General features: G+C 34.9%; 1 long non-coding RNA gene across 1 annotated transcript; it reads right to left on the minus strand.

Moving 5' to 3' along the window:
- Positions 1-18001: 18001 nt before the first annotated feature.
- On the minus strand, positions 18002-20359 carry LOC140008912 (uncharacterized). The gene is made up of 3 exons (XR_011816210.1): positions 20221-20359; positions 18806-18865; positions 18002-18202 (listed from the first exon to the last, which is right to left on the minus strand). It is a non-coding gene; the product is annotated as an uncharacterized lncRNA (long non-coding RNA).
- Positions 20360-20576: the final 217 nt, after the last annotated feature.

Here is a 20576-nt window from a genome sequence, read left to right on the forward strand (position 1 = left end):
AGTTTGAGCATATAATTCACATTTATAAAATTTTAAGGACTAATCTTTTCTACACTGACAGTATATACAATTTTAATGTTGAATGAATGAGAACTATGCAAAATTTGAATTTGAAATTCAATTTTTATACATGTGTCATGAATATAATAGTGATAGTGTATGTACTGTTAGTGTATATAAGATTTACTCAAATTTTAAATATCGAAATTGAAACCTCTTACTCCGAGAGTTGTGATTTGAATCTTTTCCACCTTCGATTTTTTTTTTTTTCAAATTTTGCATAGTTATCATTCATTCAACGCTAAAAGTGTATAGACTGTCAATGTATATAAGATTTACTCAAATTTTAAATCTCGAAATTGAAATCTCTTATTCTGAGGGTTGTGATTTGAATCTTTTCCACCTTTGATTTTTTTTTTTTTTTTTTGATAAATGAGGGTAGAACTATAATTACTAAATTTGTTGAAAATCGTTCAGTACCAATTGTTTTACAAAATCTGAAAGAGGATGTCAAAGAGAATCAATCGAAGTTTCTGACGTAGCAAAATAAGTTATCTCACCAGTTGCTTTATTCGATTTTCCTTGGAATCCAATTAACTTTAGTAAGACAAGAAGCTACCGTAGAAAGTCTAATATCATTAATGAATGGACCAACGGTTTTCCACCTTTGAATCAGTGGCTCATCAAGTACACAATAATAGTAATATTTTGATTACTTAGAAATGTGACCTATCATTTATTATCAAACAAACACATTATTAAATTTTTTAATAACGATTCTTTTCTGGTTTGACTGAGCAAGAATACTATGGCTGGGAGGAGTGCCAAAAACATCGAGAGGGAGGGGGGAAAAATGGACAACAATAAAGGTCCCGCACTTAAAAATGGAAAAGCCAAAAAACCATTAGCTATTGATTTAGGGAAAGACAAACAAAAAAAAAAAAAAAACTAGTGCAATTAGTAGTAGATCATATTTGCTTGCAATTTCAACGGACGAAAAGTTCCTTTAGCCACATTGGGATTAAGCAATTTAAATTCTTTCACACTCTATTTCTTGCTAATTGATGGCTAATTGTACCCACAGGTTTTGCTGAAAAGGGGATTGTCCATTTATACATCAAAGAATTTTAAACCAAAAACATTCTCTAGAAGTGTTGCAGCCTCATCATATGCTGCTGCTACTTACTTTTTCTTACTTGCTTTTTTATTTTCCCTTACCAAAATCACATGAAATTTCAAGAATGTAAATATCGAAATGATCCTCATGGTCAGTGCAAATATGAAACTACCCACAATTGACAAGATATCCACAAAATTCAAGCCATATGATTGGGTTAAGTAGTGTATATCAACTCTTGAATGAAACCATTTTCTTACAATATCCATCATTTTTGCACAAGAAACATGAATAAATACCACAATCACATATAGCCAAACCATTAACAATGAATTTGAAAATCGCAAATGTAGGCTAAATATGAGTTTCTACATCAAAGTCAATTTTATTACCTATTTTTGAAGATTTAAACGTCAAAATGATTTCTCCGGTGCACGGATTCCAGTGGTATATTGATTTTGGTTTTAAACTCCTCCGAATAAATTTTATATTTCTTCCTAATGGTTTTCTCGATTTCTTGGTTTTAGCTCACCAATAATAAATAACATCAGAGAGGCATTAAAAAATAGGTGTCAAATGTTAAAAAAGTCTTTCTTAATTGAAGGGCGCTTTGATCCTTAGTCCAGAAATAACGTGATCAAATAATAATGTGAAGGGCTAAAATGAAAGGTGCATTAAACATTAAAGGAATAAAATGATAAAAACCCATCTACAGCCCATCTAAAATTTGTCTTCTTTTTTTTTTTTTTTTTTTAGTTTTAAGCTTTTTAATTGAATAAAATATTAGTTGTGTGCAAACTTTCAAGTGTCCAATAATAAATGCCCAATTTTATCATTTGTACTTTTTCATATTTTCTTTAAAACAAATTTTCAAATATTGTTATCTCATTCTTCCATTTTTTTTCCGCTGTCATTGTTCACACTTTAATTGACACGTGTCGAATAGATAATAGTACGAGTAAAAGAATAGTAGTATGCATGCACCAAAATCATCACTTAAAAGTACACAATCGGGATGCATCTTTGCTCTTCAGAATAAAAGGGACAATTTTGGTTGGCAAAGTTTGGGACAACATGAAAAAAAAAAGAAGAAAGAATTAATTTTCCATACACTAACAATATATACATTTTTATTATTGAATGCATGATACATAATTTGAATTTGAATTTACATATGTATTATATATCCAGTCGTGATAATATATATACTATCAGTATATATAAAATTAACTCAAAAAAATAATCAAGTTTAGCAATCAATAGGTTTACGATATAAACTAAGAATAACTTGAGATTAATCTTCAACGAATCTTGTTTTGGACCTTTGGTTTCCTCAAGTTTGCCAAGAGGACAAGTAACCTAAGGAGAAGAGTTAACTTTGTTGCTCTTTTTTTTCATTAATTTTGTTATGCAGTTATGCTGTGTCGGTGGAAAGCCTAAAGGGTAAACAATATTAATCACCTTTTTCCTTAGCTTATGTAATTAAATTTGTTGGATTCTTAGGATTCTAAAATTTTGCTGTGCAAATCAAACTGTACATGGCTGCAAGAAATCCAAACAAATCTAGAGTTGCTGCATTGCCACGGGTTTAAACGTGAATCTTACGGCAGCAATCATTTAATTTGTGATGCTGAATCATGAAAATTTGGTCCACTATTAACTACCCACCTTGGTCCACAACTTGCTAATTGTTTAAGCACTTTTAATGACTCTAACTTTGTCATGATATTCAATGCATATCAAGCAGTTACAAAATTCCATTAAAGCAATCTTCACTTGACTTGAGCAGGAAATTAGAAACTAATATCATTATTGGATGTGAAATTCAACATACCAGATAAGTACATAAATTAATGTACTTCTTCTAAATCTTAAATGAACAAAATGGGACTACAAACCAACATTTAGGGTTAATTACATTTACGAGGTTTGACCATATTACCAATCAGTCCCTGTAATTTGTTCAAATAACGGTCTCACCCTTTGAATGATCAAACATTTAACAAAAATCCCCTTAATGCCGAAAATGCCCTTATTGAGGTCATATTGCATTAAAAAACAAAACATATTTTTATTTTATTAACCCTGAAATAATCCAAAAAAAAAAAAAGTTTTTGCTTATTATTTTATAAAAATCATATCTTTGCTTCCATAAATAGTTTTGAATCAATAATTATTTTAAATCTTAAAAATAAATATTAAAAATTAGATAAATTGAAAGAAAAATAAAAAAAGAAGAAATTATTTTAATTCCTGGAGTATGGTTCAAATTGAGGAAAACATGCCTTGTGCTCTTCACAACATGCCTTGAACCACAAATTCGAACCATACTTGAGGATTTAAAATAATTGCTTCTTTTTTATTTTTCTTTCAATTTATCTAATTTTTAATATTCATTTTTAAGATTTAAAATAAGTATTGATTCAAAACTATTTATGGAAGCAAATATATGGTTTTTATAAAATAATAAGTAAAAACTTTTTCTATTTTTTTGGATTGCTTCAGGGTTAATAAAATAAAAATATGTTCTTTATTTAATGAAACATGGCCTCAATAAAGGCATTTTCGGCATTAAGGGGGTTTTTGTTAAATTTTTTATCATTCAAAGGGTAAGACCGTTATTTGGACAAATTACAGGGATTGATTGGTAATATGGTCAAACCTCAGGAGAGGTAAATGTAATTAACCCCAACATTTAAGTAGAAGAATAGATTAGCTGTTCTTTGGTTTCTTGAAGATGTCAAATTAAACAAGCCGAAACTAATTGAAAAGCTGATGGCAGAATACTTCTGGCATTCTAACTGGGAAAAACATGCAAAATAAAAAAAAAAAGCAAAAATAACTATGTTTCACTACAAAAACTTGCGCACTTTTTCCAATACATTGGCTTAAAGCTGATTAACACCCATAATGTTTTACTAAAGCCAAAACTAAAGGACTAGAGTGCATTCAACATAGAAGTAGTTCTTTCCTTGCTTCGCGTAGCACCTAATTTTGCCTTGTTAAAGTGCCGTTTATACATGATATAAGCATTTTCTCCGTATTGCTTTTTTATCGTGTAAACTAAGGGTCCATTTGAAAGGTGTGTTTTTTGGTGTTTACATATAATTTTACTGTAACTTACAATAGCAATTGCAGAAAAACTTTTGTGTATTTAGGGTTTAAAAAAATTGAAAAACTTTCCTTTTATTTTTTTTCCTTTTCTTTCTCTTTCTTTCATTTTTCCCTTTCTCCTTCTTCCCCACACCTGCTCTTCCTCCTTCCTCATTCCTCATTCTTTTCCCTTCTCCTCCCTCCCTCCTCTGTCTTCTCTCCCTCATCCTCCTCTCCTTTCCCCCTTCTCTTGCCACCCACTCTTCCCCTCCTCCTTTCACCTTGCAAGAAGGGTGAAGAGAGAGAGGGGGTGGCAAGAGAAGGGGAGAAAGAGGAGGGGGAGGGAGGGAGAAAGGAGAAAGGAAAAGAGGGAAGGAGAAAAAAAATTTGGGAAGGGAGAAAGAGAGTGGTGCTAGCGTCGGCACAGGAGGGGGAGTAGGAGGAGAGAAAAGAAAGACAATAAGAAAAAAATTTGTGGCATTTTGGAATATTTTGAAGTATGTATTTTAAAATTTGGGATATTTTAAAAAGGTTTTTGTAAATAAAATTGTAAAAAAAATTTCTATTAAAAACTCCTAAAAGACACCCCTCCCAAGTAGATTCCTCTGTTTTGATTGGGCTGTTTTTTATAAATTATATTTTCACAAACAATGCTATCTACCTTGTATATAAGAAAAAAGTCAAGTTACTGTATATCTCATCTTTTTGACACATGTTTTGCCTATATTTTTAACAAGTGGAATCTTGCTAATTTTACCTAAATTTTTCCTCCCCTTTTTTGATTCAATTGGGCCAAAGGATTAAAATATTTTTTCTCCTTAAAAAAATCAACAACATCTCTTCTTCGTTTTCTTGCAGCAACTACTGTCATTTCTCACATTTTTTTCTTTTATTTTTTAAAACTAATTTAACTAAGATTATTGCCATATTCATTTTTCTTTTTTCCGCGAGATTATTAGCTACTTAGCAAAGAAAAGTTTTTATTATTTCTTTGATACCATTTTACATTTTCTCTTCTTCCTTTTTTCTTCATCTCTAATCTTTCATGTTTGCTCTATTCTTCGATCATAATGTTATAGCCAATTGGCATTTGTTTGTTAACTTTATAGGATGACATTTTTATTTTCTTCATGGATAAAAGGTGAAATATTAAAAAATGTAAAAAGATCTTAAAATTTATTTTATACCAGTGATCATCTTCTATGAAGAATAAAACAAAAATTCATTCTTTTCTTTTTTCCTCCTAGGATTTGATTTCTTACTTCACATTTTTTTCTTTTTCTTTGTTTTTTGGTTCCATTTTGTAATTATCTACAATTTTTGTGTATTTTTTAGGAGAAAAGATATATCATGTGATGTTTCACCAAAATATTTCTAATTAGGCATTCTTCGACCTCTGTTTTTCTCTGTTTTTTTCTTTCCTCTCCATCTTCCCCTTTTTTGTAATTACTTTATGGTCTATTCAATTTAATTGAAGGATCCAATAAGATTTTGTATATATTTAAATTAATGTTAATGTCTGTTTGTTTTTTAATTACTCAAGTACTGTAGTATCAATTGGGTTGGCATACAAGGATTGTAGTTGGTGGTGGAAGTTAGAATTGAGACTTTCAACCTAGAGTGTAACTTGACAAAAAATTGTTAGAAAATTCAATTTTGATTAGGAAGATGTTTTTGCAATCAAAAAAATGGTTCGGTTCAAATTTGTATATGTGGATCTGAAAATGTAGCAATTCATATATTTATCTAACCTTGCTATTTATATTTTGGTGTTACGGGATAATGTTGTCACCTTTAAAAGGAATTTAAATAGATGAACTAGCTTCTTCTATCAAAAAGAAAGAAAAATATGCAAGTTTATAATAAGCTATATTGATGTTGAAGATTGTGCTAGGTCTTAGTGGTTTTCTAAACTTTTTCTCATTATTAAAGTACTAGAAGCATTATGATTGTTTTTGGTTTGGTTACAACTAAAGTTATGATGCTATTAATACAACAACACACTTATAATATATTAATTCTCTCTCCTTTTTGGGTTTTATCATAATAGTGGTTCAAAAATCTTTATCCAAATTATAAATAGGGGGATTGATTTCATAGATAGAATTTCTCTTCACAACAAATTTTAAGGAAAATTTTGTTTATACTCTATATTTCGTTAATTATATTCCTCCTTTCCCTCCTTCTTCCTCCTTGCTCCTCATCCCTTTTTCTCTCCTCTCTTTCTTCTATTTCTTTATTCCCCTTCTTCCTCCCTTTCCCTTTCTTGAGATCCCCCTTCTCTTCCCCCCTTTCTAGTTGTAACCCGCAACCAAATTTGATCATGATGGCCAATGACTAGTTTCTAGTCGCAGGGTCACAACCAGATCTGGTTGCAAGCTAAGACTAGAAAGCTGGGGAGGGGGACGGGAGTTGCGGGAGAGAGAAGGGGAAGAGGGAGGAGGGAAGGGGCAGGGAGGAGAGGGAGGAAGAAAAGAAGGGGATGAGAAGAGGAAAAGGGAGAGGCGTGAGAGAGAAAGGGGGAGGGAAGGGAAGGGGTAATGGTGGTGGCGGGTTGGCGGCGGTAGTGGGTGGTAGTGAAACTTTTTAAATTTTTAAAAACACCGCACTAAAATTTTAAATCCTAAAAATACCCTAAAATATATCCTCAAAAACACTTTAAAATATATCCTCAAAAACAATTACAGTAAAAATTTTTCACATATATTACTACAGTAAAGCTTTTGAAAACATCCACGCAACACCTAATCTAAATGGAGCCACAAACATTAAAGACGTCTACGTGGCGAAAAATACACCGTACACTAGGCAGAAGGTTAGAGTAGCCAATTCAACAACCTATGAAAATTGAAACTGAACATTATTTTATTTTACACACACATCTATATGATTTTAAAGTAGGCAATCGCATTATCTAAATGCATCTGTCCAATTGAAATTTAAAAAAAATAAATTATTCTAGATCACGTGATATCAATAGCCCGCCACCTGATCCCTCACCCCTTTGTCTTTTCACCCTTTTTTGTTATGCTAGGAGGGGCACAATGCATTGCGCATAGCGAAACAATTATGTTGATGAGGATTGACTCTAAATGTTTCAAAGTATACATTAGAAGAATAAGAAGAATCAATTACAAAGTGGTATTTTTATTTTTTTATTCTTCTTCTATATTTTTAGTAACAATTAATTTCCTTCCATTTTTCATCCTTATTTAGAGCATAGTTTCGTATTTATAGTCATTTCAACAAATCTATTAATGACCTTCGTTCTATAAATTTGTATTTATTGTAACTTCTTTATTTTTTTTTATCAATCAACCCATATCTTTCCATTTCTAATCATTTTCAATCATATTCTTTATTTCTAATATTGGTTTGATTATTTAGTACTATTACTAAAATTTGAACAAATATGCCACATTAATGCTAGTTTTTCCTACACCTTCATAAGGCATACATACATACATACATACATGCATGACTTTGCTATTCACTTCCTTTTTTTTTTTTTTCCGAAACGATAGAATTTTATAACTTGAGAAAGTTTTACACTTTTGGAGCAAAGGCTCCTATCTTTACAAGAGTGCATTTAGCACTACAAAGTGGCATAATTCCACTCCAAATCACAAAAATTCAACAGAGCAATTTTGCTCAAGCTATAGCATAAGCTATCATTGTCTTCATTCAATCTTCCAAAAGAGCACATTCGAAACCATAATGACATTTGCTTGACATCCTCTAAAATGACATCTAACGCTATATTCCATGCTTTCCCTCTTTGGAACTGTGCCATCATGTTTTTATTTTCAAACCTTATGTTGATTTTCCTCCATTCTTTCCTTGCTGCCTTGACCATGCATAATCTCACTGCCTCTGCCAGGTCTTGATCTTTGTTCCCTGATGATCTCTCTCTTAGTGACCAGGCTGCTATTCCTTGGTTTGCAGCATTCAAGGCTGTGATGCCAATGCCAAAGGAACTATTTCCTTTCTGATGTTGGATTGCAAGCTTCAGAGTTACCGCCTCCGTGTCTGCTTGTTCCTCTTGTCCACTTTCCTGTTGCCTTCTTGTTTCTGCTGTGCTCCTCCTCTGATTGTGTTGAACTGCATCCAGGTACTCCTTCCATTCTGCAGTTGCCTTTTCACTTACTTTAAAAGGCTCCTTTTGCAATGAGTTGAAAACTCTTGCATTTCTCGCTTTCCAAATCTGCCATAGCACATTAACTGTTAAGGCTATGCGATCATCCCCTTCGTTCCTAGCTCTTGCATTCATCATCATAGTCCACCACTGTTTGAAGCATCCAGTTTGGTCTTGAAGTCCATCCCACTGTACCAGTGCAAATTTCCATATTTCTTTTGCTTTCTTGCACTGCAGTAGTACATGTTCGATGGTCTCCATACTCTCTCCACACCCACAGCATACTGGTTCTCCTTTTTTTGTTCTGTTGAAAATCTGAGCCTTGACTGGTAGTCCATTGTTGATGCATTTCCACACAAATATTTTCATTTTGTGTTTGATAGGCATCTTCCATAGAGCTTCCCACAGTTCCTTGTTTGTTTGTTGATAGCTGCATCCTTCCTCTCTGCTTCGTTTTTCCTTTTTGTCCATTTCCTTTTGTTGCAGGATTTTGTATCCATTTGCCACTGTGTATTGACCATTGTTGTTGTGCTTCCATATCATGCTATCTTCCTGGTCAGACCAACTTATTGGAATGCTCAAAATGTGTTCTGCATCTTCCTTGTGAAACACCTTGTAAATCAGATTTCTGTTCCACCTGTGTTGGGCCATGAGTTGTGAGACTTTTTTCAATTCACTGCCCTCTGGTTTCTGTGTCCTTATCCTTCCATCTCTACCATTGTTAATCCATTTATCATCCCAGATGTTAGTGCCTTTTCCGTTTCCCACTTTCTTTTGACAGCCATCCTTGATCACCTCTCTGGCACTCATAAGACTTTGCCAAATCCAGGATGCATTCTTTGGCACTTTTCCTTCTAGCACAGACCCTCCTGGGAAGTATTTCTCCTTCAATACTTTACTTACCAACAGATTTGGTTGTGTCATTATTCTCCATACCTGTTTTGCCAGCAAAGCTTTATTGAACATTTGAATATCCTTGAATCCCATCCCACCTTCTGCCTTGCTCCTGGTGAATTTATCCCATGCTATCCAATGTTGCTTGTCCTTCATTTCTTTTTGTCCCCACCAACATCTTGCCATCATGGTGCTAATGTCCTTGCAGAGCTTCCTAGGGAGTTTATAACAGGACATAGCATACGTAGGAGTAGCCAATGTCACTGCTTTCATCAAGGTTTCTTTCCCAGCTTGGCTGAGCAATTTTGTCTTCCAGTGGTCCATTTTCTTTCTGATCTTGTCCTTTATGAAACTAAATATTTGCTCTTTGGTCCTTGTGACAATCATAGGCAATCCAAGATATTTCCCTTGACTTACTGCCTGTATCTTTCCCAGCTCCCTTTTTATTGAATCCATTGTTTTCTGATCAGTATTTTTGCTGAAAAAAACTGAGGATTTCTCTAGGTTGATTAGCTGGCCTGAGGCTGCCTCGTACTTTTCTAAAATTGTCCTCAATTCATTGGCCTCCTGTTGCCCTGCTTTGCTCAATATCAGTGAATCATCTGCAAAAAAAAGATGAGTTAGTGCAGGTCCATATTTGCTGATCTTCATGCCTTTCATTTTTTGATTTGCCTCTGCTCTCCTTAGCAGACTTGAGAATCCTTCTGAGCAGATTAGAAACAGGTAAGGTGACAGAGGGTCACCTTGCCTTAGCCCTCTTTCTGGCTTTACGAGCTCTCTTGCTTCTCCATTAACACTGAAAGAGTAAGACACAGTAGTAATGCATTTCATTATCCACTTTATCCAAGTTTCACAGAAGCCCATCTTTCTCATCATAGCTCTCAAATAATCCCATTCGACCCTATCATAGGCTTTAGACATATCTAATTTTACAGCCATGCATCCCATCTGCCCTTTCCTTTTATTTTTCAGATTGTGAAGAAACTCATGAGCTAGGATAACATTATCCAGAATTTGTCTGCCTGCCACAAAAGCTGATTGGTTTTTGCTTATGCACATGTCTAACACAGGTTTAAGGCGATTGACTAGGATTTTTGAGATGATTTTGTATAAAACAGAACACAAACTAATAGGCCTATAATGCATTAAGCCAATAGGAATGGGGATTTTGGGAATCAAAGACACCAGAGTATGGTTAATGGATTTTAGCATGTGTCCTGAATGAAAAAAAGCTTGTATAGCCTCAACAATGTCATTTTTAATGATTTCCCAATAAGTTTGGTAAAAAAGGGATGACATTCCATCACTACCCGGAGCTTTATTGGGATTCATTGAAAACACAGCTGTCCTAATCTCATATTCATCCACAAGTCTGATAAGGATGCTGTTCATTTGGTCTGTGATTTTAGTTGGAATCCCCTCAAGTATCTCCTGAATGCTGTTCTTTCTTGTTGGTGTCTTTGATGCAGTGAATAACTGTCTATAATATTTGGCTATTTCCTGTCCCACTGCTTCCTCTGATTCTGTCCAGCTCCCATCCTCTTTCTGCAGTTGGTTCATTCTATTAGCTCTTCTTCTTCCATTAACAACTGCATGAAAGTATTTAGAGTTCTTGTCCCCCTCCCTCAGCCATTGCAATCTTGCCTTTTGACTCCAGAATTTTTCTTCTTCCTGGTATGCCTCTTTCAATTGTTTCTTCAATGACCTCACATCCTCCTTGGATAACTTCCTCTCCTGCCTCCTTTTTCCTTCTAATTTGCATTTGATCTCATCTATCTTTTTTTTGGTATTCCCAATCTTGTTTTTGTGCCATTTCAAAAGACATATCCTGCAATTTGTGATTTTCTTTGTAACTTTAAACATCCTGGATCCTTCACATTGAGTTTTCCATGCCTCTTTGACTACCTGGTATCCATCTTCATATTGCACCCATCTTTTATCAAAAAAGAATCTTTTTTTTCTCCTTCTGTTTGCTGGGCATGTGTCTAGCAGCAGTATACTATGGTCTGATGCCCAATTTTCCACATGTGTGCATTTTGCATTTTGGAACACCTCGAGCCACTCAGGGGAGCATAAGCCTCTGTTTAGTCTTTCTTTTATTTCCACATCTTCATCCCAACTATTCCTCCATGTCCATGGTACTCCTTCAAATCCTATGTCCACCAAGTTGTTCCTGTTGATGAATTCTCTGAAGTCTCTATAAATCCATTCTTCCCTGTTCCTTCCACCCCATTTTTCCTCCTTACACCTTATATCATTGAAGTCTCCTATAATCATCACTTTCTCACCCCAAAGTCTTTTTCTCTCAGTTACAATGGTCCATTGTTGTTTCCTCACATGTCTATCACAACTAGCATAGATTGCTATTATCCTCCAATTCACCCTTGTTTCATCGTCTTCTATCAAAGCTTCGATGGTGAAATCAGTATGCTGAAGTTCCTTTATATGAACTGCATCAGTCCAAAATAATGCCATTCCGCCAGCCTTATTGACTGCGTCTACTACATAGCTATTCTCCATACCCAATTTTTTCTTTATTTTTTGCATCATGTTTTCCTTATTCTTGGTCTCACTCATCATGATCATGTCAGGGGAGAGGAGCTTTTTAAACTCCCTCAGTTGGGGAACTGTCAAGGGGCTCCCTGCTCCTTGACAATTCCACGCCATTATCTTCATGGAACACTGGAGGACCAGTTAAGGCTGATCCCCATCCCTTCCCCTTGTGATCCACTATGGTCATTTGCATTTTCACATCTTATCCTCTTACCTGTCTGTTCCTGATCTGAGTACTCTTCCATTTCTTCATCCCTCAACTGAAATTTCCTTTTTCCCAGTTCTTGAGGCTCATTCTGTTGTTCTGTGATATCCCTCAAAGGTTGTCTTTTTCTGTAATGCACTTTTATTCCTCGTTTGTTCCTCCCTGTTCCTTTTGATTTCTGTGCCTCACCTGTCTCTTTTGTTCCTGAATCTACCTGCATGTGTTCTGTATCTTTATTTTTGTTCCCCAGTAGCAGGTCAGTGTTAGACCCTTCGTTTGTTTTCTCCTGCATCACTACATTCCCTGGCTTCTGCGTTAATGGAATGTTCAACAGTTGTTCCACTTGATTGTCAACAGAATCCGTTAGCATCCCTTCATCCTCTTCCTGCTCCCAACTCAATTGACCTTTCCCCATCATCTGCTTTTCTCCATCTTCTTTACCACTGTTCCACTCTGGAAGCACCCGTGATGTCGAAGGTTCTTTATTCCTGTCTCCTTCTTCTCTATGTTCCCTGTTACTTGCTGCCAGATACTTCCCTATGAGTTCCTTCTGTGGTTCTGGGGGGCTTTGGAACTTAGGGATGAGTTCTCCATTCCTATAGAGCCAATGTTGTTTATCATTACCCTTACTGTGAGAGTAGGTACTTTCCTTTTGAGGCGACAGTTTCCCTCCCCCTGCTCTCATCCAAGGACCATATTGGTTCTCACTCTGTCCTCTACTTAGTATAATTTGTGTCTTGCAGCTTCTCTCACTATGACCAATCAGTCCACAGTGGTAGCAGAAATCCGGGCTTCTTTCATATTTAAACTGTAGCCATTTATATCCCCCCTCTAGTTTCATAGCTGTTCCTCTAGGCAGGGGTTGGCTTAAATCCACTGTAACCCACAATTTCAAATGTTTCCCTTCTTTTCCTCCCCCTTGTGGTATGATTACCTCCTTTACTTCTGCAAATATACTCCCAATTTTCCTTCCCACTTCCTTGGCAATCCAGTGTATCGGCAAATTCCATACCTGTACCCATAAAGGAGCTAAGTTAAAAGCTTCTTCATCCTCTTCAATCCCTGCTCTCCATGATCTAAGAACCAGGATCTGATTATCCATGATCCACGGGCCACCGTTTAGGATTTTTTCTCTTTCTTCCACTCTCGGGATAAGAAACTGGAACAAGTTTGGTCCCAGTTCTGTTATCCTCAGCTCCTTTGGGTACCCCCATGCCGTTGTCACAAACTTCTTTACTCCTGTGAAATTTGCTACTTTTTCCCCCTTAATTCGTCCAATCAGACTATTCTGGCACTCTAGTATTCCACAATCAGCATCCTTTACCTCTAATACAGCCCCCTGCATTTCTGACAAAGACAGTGCAAATCTTTGAACTATTTCTGCCAGGTCGTCCTCCATGACTTGCAGTCCGAATACTTAGGGGATTCTTTCGTTAAACACAGACAAACGTCACAGATCCAAACACACCTAAACTAATATAACTAGGACAGCAAGACAATTTAACACCAAACAAACTTCAGTTCATAAAGGACACTACCCAACAGCTAATCAGAAAGGCCACAAGCTAACAAGGGAGAAAAAACTTATAAAAAGCGAATAAAAGAAGAATAGAGCAAATACTAAAAGAAACACAGAAGCAAACAAGGTTAACGGTTTAAGAACCTCCTAGCTCATGAGAACTACACAATATTATGGGTCATAGCTGTAAACTAGCATGTTTACCGCCTATTTAGTAGCCTTTGTTTCTTCCCTGCTTTCGGGCCTGCAAATCCTGCAACTAGCCGCACTAGATGGTCATCTGAATTGTTTCAGGTTAGTCCACTTCCTCTGTTTCTTGGATTTTCTGGCGAAGCTCCAACTATTCCCTCTGCATACTCGTTTCTGAAAGAAATTCGTATACCAGAAGGAACCTAGAGTTTTTCTCCCGATGATTCTGATGTACAAGCCCAAGGATTAATGTTCTTGGATCTCACAGTGGTGATAGTGTTGTTTGCTGAATTTAAGAGCGCAATTGTTTTTTTGAAAGTTTGAAATTTTAGAAAGCTCCCACCTTGGGGAGAGAATCTCAAACTAGAGAGAGAAAGCCACTACTTAGAGAGTGGTTTACTTAGAAGGAGATTTTTGCTATTCACTTCCTATTCTATTAAGTTGTTGAGTTGCTGTATTTTTTAACCATTACTAAAATATGGAAAATTTTCATTTTTTTCCTGTTATTCTATACTTCTTATTTATAGTAAATTTCAATTTGTTAATTCCCTACTTTATATATGTTTACATTGATTATTTATTACCATTTCTAAAATATGGACAAACTTTTCTTTTTATCATTCTGTACTTCTTTATTTGTAGTAAATCTCAATTTATTAATTCCCTACTTTATACATTTACATTAATTATATCTTTCTTGATTTTTTTAATCAATCAACTCATAATTTTTTATTTTCTTAATTTTCTTCAATTATGTTCACTCTATCTCTATTATTATACTTGATTATTTATTTCTAATTCTAAAGTTTTGGCGATTTTCAATTTTTAATGAATCCACACTACACAATTTTAGCATTACTCGTACAAGTCTATTTAAATTAAAAACAAGTCCATTTAGATTGTATAAATAGTCATTCTTTCCTAAAATATTCTATTAATTTTTATGCTCGCTCCATTCAAATTCAATTTAGGCCAAAGTAGTATTCACATAAACATGTGGTTGTAAAAATTCTACCAAATGACTCTTTTAATTTTAAATAATTTGAACAAATAATAAGTCCATCATCTATTACTTTGCTTCTAACATTATTTTTAATTGTGAAAGAATCAAATATTTAATTGCACTTATTTTCTAACATATCTCCTTCATTCATATGTTGACATGCCATCATTAATTAGAGTAAACATAATTCAATAATGGGATAAGATTCGACTGAAACTAATTATTAAGTTGTTATAAATTAATCAATTTCAATATGTTTACTTTTTCAATATGTTTAATTTTAATGTTTGTCTTACAATTAGCATATTAAAATTTATAAAATAACATTTTAATTTTTTTAAATAATTTTTGTTCAAAAAAATTATAGAATATCAAAAAGTGCCTGTGAATATGCACGAAAAAGAAACTAACTTTAAAAAATATAGTTGATCACAATTCCTAATGTAAAAGTCCACCAAAATTTAAATTTGTTTTCTATTTTCATTACTACAAGAGAAAAGTGAGGTGGTCACCGTCGCCCGCTAAGGTCGTCTTGTCCAAATAGCCCAAAAGTTGGTCCAAGAACGTCACATGAGTTAGCTATCAAATCCTTGTGGCAATTTGTTGAGTTAATTATCGCATATTTGTCAATTGTCACACTTTGTACAACTTAATTTGCAATGAATTACACTAGGTACAACGATGTGACCCTAAATTCATTTGCATGATCCCCTTAGACAAATTATGCTAGGGCCGTTGCCTTAAAATAAAAAAGGATATTGGACTAGTCTTCTCTACAGGAATAGAATTCTCTCTATTACATCCCCACAAAATTAATTTAATAATTACTTTAAAAAATTAATAGCATTGTTTATAAAATATTCTATTACTTGTGTTAGTTATACATAAAATTTGGTACAAAATTGACAAAGTTTCATCATCTGATTAATCATTACAATTTTTTTCACAATTTTGACCCATTTTTCACCGTTCAAATGTTTCATGTAAATTGGATGCCAAAATGTTCTAAACAAATCATATTTTTTAGTATGTTGATCTAGATAGAGAAAATTAATGACACAGGTGGATGATTTCGTACAAGTTAAGGTGATTTAGATATAAATAATAGAAATATCAATGGAGAAAAATCCATATCCATTTTTCTACTACATAACAAAACCCGAATTCTTTTAATTAAAGAAAGGAAAAAAAATAGATATTGATGGTATCTTTGATTGGGTGTAAAAAAATTTTCTTGTGAAAATTTTTCCTCAAGAAAATAAGTAATTTCATATATTTTCAAGTGCAAAAGTAGCTCATGACTAATTCTACCTACCATCAACCACACCACCTATCTCTTCGGCCAAAGACTTTGTGCACCTGCCGCTGCCACCATCCCTACAACGACTCCACAAAACTACCACCATCTCCGTTGTTTCCTCCTTGCGCACTCTCCTTAACTCGTCCACAGGTCTTGCTCGTCCTTACTAGATAGTGTTCTTGTTTTTCTCTTCTCAACTGATTGTTTCCACTAAGTAGATCGGGCTAATTCCACTATCTAAGATCTAGATTTTGCCATTTTGTCTTAGATGTTAATGTATTCTGGAAAGTTACCATGAGGATGTCGGGAGGGGGTGAGGGGTATTTGACTGCCTAGAAATGGTTTTGAAAGAATAATCGTGTAATGGTACAGGCTAGGAGAATGGAAATCATGTAAGCAACTACCAAATGAATTGATGTAATAGTGAAATGATTAAACTGGAAGCTCAAATTCTCATTAATCAATTCAGGAAACACAGAGAAATAGAAAATTACGTAAGATCAAAAGGTGAAGAAAATTATGAAGGAAACTTCAAGAGAAATGAAGAAGGAATTCACTTTATTAAGCAAACTCTATATTTAACAAAATACAACTTAAATCTGGATGAAAAAATGTGAGCTCGTAGGCTCTATGTAGCTCTAACTTCCTTCCCCATTAACTAATTGAATGAGGATGTGTTTCCATAAATGACAAAACAAAAAGTTCTAGCTGCTACTTGTACTCTTTCTTCTGATCCACAAAAGCGTGCTTCTAAACAAGGGTTCAAACTCACACCTTTAGGAAACTAGCCTCCAACCTTCATGCCTTCTCCCAATCTCTGTCTTCCAGTTCCGAGGTTCCATTTTGACCTGTTCACCATGACAATGCCTCCCCCTTAGCAAGATCTTGTCCTCAAGATTGGAAATTTGAAAAAAATTGTCTCAATGTACTCAGCATCTTCCCCTATGGCTTCTTCAGGTGATAAATTCCACAATTGCACTAACCATTGCACAACTACAACATTTTTCCTCTTCACCATCCTTCTATCCATCACTGCAATAGGCTCCACCCTCATTCTTCCAGCTCCATCAGTAATTAGGAGTTGTGTGATAGGAACAACATGCTTACTCAAGTTGCATTTTAGTAAAGAGACATGGAAAACTGGATGAATTAAGGACTGATCTGGCCGTCTCAATCTATAAGCTACCTTCCCAATTTCGCTTAGAACTTGGTATGGTCCATAATACTTAGTAAAAAAGTTTGTGTCATCCCCCTCATAGCCACTATATTCTCCTTGTAAGGCTGTAGTCTCAGATACACCCAATCCCCTACAGCAAACTCCCTTTCACTCCTTTTCCTGTCTACATACATCTTCATTCTTTGGTGTGCCAATTCTAGGTTTTGTTTGAGCAGAATGTCTAACTTCTTCTTTTGCTACAAATAGTCTTTCACAGCAGCCGTATTGGTTTGCAAATATGGCCCTAGAGCCAGTTGTGATGGCTTAAGTCCATAGAGTGCCAAAAAGATTCTGGCCATTATGACAACAGTAAAAAGATGGGCAAGGCTAAAGAAGTGGGAGTACTAGATGTACCTACCCACTATTACAATGATAGTATCTTTATTTTTTGACTTGGGCAACTCTTCTATGAAATCCATAGTAATGTGACTCCAAAAGTGTTGTGGTGTTGGTAGGGGATGGAGAAGGTTAGGATATTGCACATGCACATTTTTGCACCTTTTGCATACATCACACTGTAACACTTCTTCCCTGATGCTCCCATATATTCCTAACTAATAAACAAATTGTTTGGCCCTCAAATAGTTGGCTTGGACTCTTGAGCGACCTTGAATTGAGATTAGGGATGGCAATAGGGAAGGGTATTTGTGGGTGCTCGCCCCACAGGACGAGTAATCCAGTGGGAGGTATGATGACCCCACTTCTCCTTAGAGCAAACCCCAGGGTTTCGCAGACCTCCTACATGACTCTTACCAGGACTCACTCACTCACATTGACTTTAGATATAATATTAATTTAGACTAACTACTAACAATCCATACAAGCTTACTTCCCCAACTAAGATTATATCATTTAATATGCACGTTCCTCAAAATAATAAATTTGTTTGACTTTACGTCAAATACAAAAAATTCACCAAGGTGGAATTCCAAAATTTGAGCTTATACTACTGGCTTCTCCCACACCCGTCTTCTACTCCTGTAAGGAAAAACAACTAGAGGGGTTAAGCAAAGTCCAGTGAGGTTCCAAATAAATCCAACCATCCAAAAGGATCATCGCAATCACAATTTAACATTAAGTATGTCATTTAATAAATATCATTCTAAAACAAGTAACCCGTTCAATAAAAGGATATAGTATTGATATAGGCTGTAGAGGTGACTTCTGTCCGTTTCCAAACATAACAGTTACTCCTGTTTAGTGATTTAATGTCATTTCCCCAATTAAACAGTACCCAACATTCTTCTTTCTTCTAGTGTTCGATGATTACCTCAATGGGTCATACTCGAGTATACTAATAAACGATACTCGAAAACTATCGACTGAGCTCGATGCTAGCCCAAATAGGTCGATCGTCAATGGGATTTGGGCCCAAAACGGTCATGCACAGTTTTTAGTAGCAGTTAAACAGTTAATAGCTCCTTAAGAGCAATTAGGTCTAGCGCAATAAAGTACACACTCATCTTTTATAAAAATAGTTTAAGTCTCAAACCCAGGCACTTAGAAATTTGCAACAATTCACTAATCAACAAGCAACAACAACTTTATGTCTAATCACAAATATATACAAGGAACACTCACCAAATCAAGTGCACAGTCACGCCTCGGTTTCGAGGTTTCCTTCTAGCTTACCATTGACTCCTGAAACATGCCCAAGCTACATTTAATAGACCTTTCAATATTACTAACATTCTTTCCAACTACTAAACTTTTTAGTCTAATCAAGTGGAATGTCACATAACTTCTAGTTTAGAAGAGTTATCAAACATGTAGGTTGAATTATATAAAGTTTTATAGCCAAATTCTTGAAAATAAGATTGGAAATCTTACCCTCACTCTCGGCCCCTTTTTAACAGAATTTCTTACTAAGATTACTCAAATTCTCCAAAAACTAGTGAATTGATTCATGCATGCCCTGATTAAAGCTTTAAAAGTTTAATGAGTCAAAATGTGCAAGTTTACAGCCAACATATTAGAGTCGAACCTAGAGTTGAGCTACCAAATCACGACCTAAGCAGCAATTTTCAGTAAAATAACATCATTTTTTTGGAAATCAAGGCTAAAATTTAACCATGATTCAATATTCGAAAAGTTTTATCCAAAACGGTTACATGCATGCTAATTTCTAATTAAAATCTTAACTTTCTTTCATGATTCAAGTATAAATCATGCAATATATCATGAAGTGACTATAAAGCATGAAACTCTTCGAAAAACTTTAGCAAAATGGAAGCTATAAGTTGGAAAACACAGCTTCACCCTTCGGTTCAAGCAAGAAAATTTCCAACAAGTCTTTCTTCACTTTTTCTCACCAAAATAGCATCTCTCTTACTCACTTTCAATCGTAAATCACACAATAATAGGCTTGTAACATGAGATAAGGTATTAATCAAGCATTCCAGCAAAACTCAGAAAAGAAATTTTGCATCTAAGAGTTGAAAATTCAAGCCTCTTCTACGGTTCAAAGCTGGAAAAATTTCCAACAAGAGAATAGTTTGAAGAAACAAAATTTCTTCCCTAAAATTCTTTATTTTTCACTCAAATCCAACATCCATGTTAAGATTAATGTGTTATAAAGGATATTGAGTAACAATGTGAGATTTTTCAGTCATAAATCATGGAGAAAAGCTAGTAAACTCTCTCTCTCTCTCTCACTCGATCAGCTCAACAGATTTTCCAACCAGGTTCTTTCAAAATTTTTCATCCAAGCTACTAATTTTCTCACTCATTTCCATGGCAAATACATCATATATCATTTTTAACATAAGATGAAGCATGTGACATGAGTTCTTAGTAAAGAAATCTATCAAAGTTTGAAATACAAAGATGCAAATCAAAACTATCCATCACATGCATCTAAATTGAAATTCCAGCAACATATAGCTTAGAAAGTGAATTTTTCTTTCACAAACCTCCTACATTTTGGCTTAAAATTAACATACAACTAGAGTGCTCAATAGTAATAGAAAAAATGAATGGTTTATAGCAATTGTTACCTCCATTTTCCTCGCAAATCAAAGCTAGAACATGCATTCACTCTTCTCCCTCAGCTCTCACTCTCTCTCTCTGTCTATCTTTGTTTTGGAGTGAAGAAGAAAAATTAGGCTAAGACTCTCTCTCCTCTCGGTTCCAAAATGCAAGCAGTTCAGTCTTCTCTCTCTGCTCTCTCTTTCTCTCTCTCTTTCTTGTGTCTTGAAGTGAAGAAGAAAAATGACTTAGTCTCTCTTCTCCTCTCGATTACAAGACAAGAAAAAGGGCAGGTTGGTTGCATGGTAGTTTAGGCATATTCCCTTGGCTATTTGGTTATTCGGCAAAATTTTTGACACTTGGCAAGAAGTTGGACATTTGTCAA

Source organism: Coffea arabica, chromosome 6c, assembly GCF_036785885.1.
Source record: "Coffea arabica cultivar ET-39 chromosome 6c, Coffea Arabica ET-39 HiFi, whole genome shotgun sequence".
Classification (NCBI taxonomy): Eukaryota; Viridiplantae; Streptophyta; class Magnoliopsida; order Gentianales; family Rubiaceae; genus Coffea; species Coffea arabica.